We start from the raw sequence: 2887 nt of genomic DNA on the forward strand, positions 1-2887 counted from the left end.
CTCTCCTTCTTTTTCCTCTCTCTCTCTCTTTTCCCCTCCTCCTTTCTCTCTCTTTTCCCCCCCTTTTCCCCTTTATCTCTCTCTCCTCTTCTCTCTCTCGTCCCCTCTCTCCTCTTTTCCCCCTCTCACTTCTTCCCCTTCCCCCTCTCTCTCCTCTCTCTCTCTCTCAATCCTCTCCCTCTCCTTTTCCCCTCTCCCTCTCTCTCGTCTCTCTCTTCTCTCTCTCTCTCTCCTCTCCTTTTCCCTCATCCTTTCTCTCTCTCTCTCCTCGTCTCTCTCCTCTTCCTCTCTCATTCTCCTCTCTCTCTCTTTCTCTCTCATTTTCCCTCCTCTCCTGCTTTCCCTTTTCTCTCTTTTCTCTCCCTCCCTCTCCCTCTTCCTCTCTCTCCCCCTCAATCTCCCTTTCCCCTCTCTCCCCTCCCACGGCTCTCTCTCCTCCCCCTCCCCACCCCTCTCTCTCTCTCTCTCTTCTTCTATTCTATTTCTATCTTTTTTCTCTTTGATTACGAGAGACGTTGCAACGAGAAAATACAGAAGCTTGGCAGTTTTATCGGAAGAATAATAATCGGTTTTCATATTTTTTTGTAGAAAAGACAGATTTTGCTTAAAGAATATGTATTCATTTGCATAAAGCTAAGTCTACCTGTCTGTCTATATATCTGTTTATTCGTCTATTGATCAAAGTATTCATGTATCATCCATCCATCTCTCTATCTATTTGCCTCTCAATCTGCTTACCTATCTGTGTATTCACACACACACACACACACACACACACACACACACACACACACACACACACACACACACACACACACCTCTCTTTCATCTATCTGTACACAGTCACATACACCTATCTAGCAATCTATTTCTAAACACACACATATCTCTATCCATCTATATCTACACAAACTCACACACATGCACCTCTCTATCCATATACCCCTACGCAGCACATACATCTATCTACAAAACACACACCTCTCTATCTATCTATTCCTACACAAACACTCATATATATATATATATATATATATATATATATATATATATATATATATATATATATATATACACAAACCTGTCAACCCATCTATCTGCACACACACACAACCTCTCTATCCATCTATCCCTACACAAACACATACATCTTTTCACACACACACACAAGCACTCGCCGCCGGCCCACAAGCCGCCATCATCCCGCCGCTTTGGCTCCCTTGTCCCTACAGCAGCGACCTGTCCTCACGTCCCCCGTTTTATCTCGCCCGCCTGTCCTCCTCCGCAGACACGTTGAGACGCCCTCGTATTGTCGGCGGGACACCCACTTATAGGATGTCTCCTTAGGATGCCTCGGAGGCCGACAATCTGATCCTTCGATATTCCTGACGAGGCGGAGGTGGCTCCGTGTTGCGGCCCTTGTAACCCGTTGTTATTGAGTCGTGTGAGGGAAGGGGGAGGAAAGGGACAGGGGTGGAGGGAGTGAAGGGGCAGGAGTTGAGGAAGGGGGTGGAGGGAGAGGGAAGGGTCGAGGGAGGAGGTGGAGGGAGAGGGGAAGAGGTTGAGGGAGGGGGTGGAAGGAGAGGGGAAGAGGTTGAGGGAGGGGGGTGGAGGGAGAGGGGTTGAAGGATGGGGTGGAGGGAGAGGGAAGGGTCGAGGGATGGGGTGGAGGGAGAGGGAAAGGGGTCGAGGAAGGGGGTGGAGGGAGAGGGAAAGGGGTCGAGGGAGAGGGTGGAGGGAGAGGGGAAGGGGTCGAGGGAGGGGGTGGAGGGAGAGGGGTTGAAGGATGGGGTGGAGGGAGAGGGAAGGGTCGAGGGATGGGGTGGAGGGAGAGGGAAAGGGGTCGAGGGAGGGGGTGGAGGGAGAGGGAAAGGGGTCGAGGAGAGGGTGGAGGGAGAGGGGAAGGGGTCGAGGGAGGGGGTGGAGGGAGAGGGAAAGGGGTCGAGGGAGAGGGTGGAGGGAGAGGGGAAGGGGTCGAGGGAGGGGGTGGAGGGAGAGGGAAAGGGGTCGAGGGAGAGGGTGGAGGGAGAGGGGAAGGGGTCGAGGGAGGGGGTGGAGGGAGAGGGGAAGGGGTTGAGGGAGGGGGTGGAGGGAGAGGAGAAGGGGTTGAGTGAGGGGGTGAATTAATGGGAGAGGGCTGAGTGATGGGGAGCAATTGAGGGAGGGAGGAGGGGTTCAGTGAGCAGCTGAATGGTGGGGTCGAGAAGACTTTAATGATTATAATAAAAGGGAATCAGATTTGAAAAAAGGATAATCTTGTGATGATACAATTACATATGCTCAAACGCTAAAGTGATATTGTGTTAGCCATTCCGTTTTGAACGCCGACAGTTCTAAGTAACAAGAACACACATATACAGACACACACACACACCGTCTATGTGTGCGCGCGCGCGTGTGTGTGTGTGTTTGTGTGTAAAATATGTATATCTATCCATCTATCTATCTATGTATATATATATATATATATATATATATATATATATAAATATATATATAAAACACACACACACACACACATATATATGCATATATATATATATATATATATATATATATATATATATATATATATATATATTTATATATATATGTATATATATAATATATATATATATATATATATATATATATATATATATATATATGTATATATACTTATATATATGTATATATATAATATATATATATATATATATATATATATATATATATATGTATATATACACATACAACTTCAATAAGGGTACTCAAAATACTCTTCTGAAGCCCATATATCTTTTTGTCATTTGCTACAACTGGAAGATCATAGAACGATATTCAGCGCACGTTCGGAGGAAAACGAAAAGGTCTTTAAGCCTTTATCGCCCGGAAGAATTGGCGGATG

This window comes from Penaeus chinensis, chromosome 31 (assembly GCF_019202785.1).
Source record: "Penaeus chinensis breed Huanghai No. 1 chromosome 31, ASM1920278v2, whole genome shotgun sequence".
Lineage (NCBI taxonomy): Eukaryota > Metazoa > Arthropoda > Malacostraca > Decapoda > Penaeidae > Penaeus > Penaeus chinensis.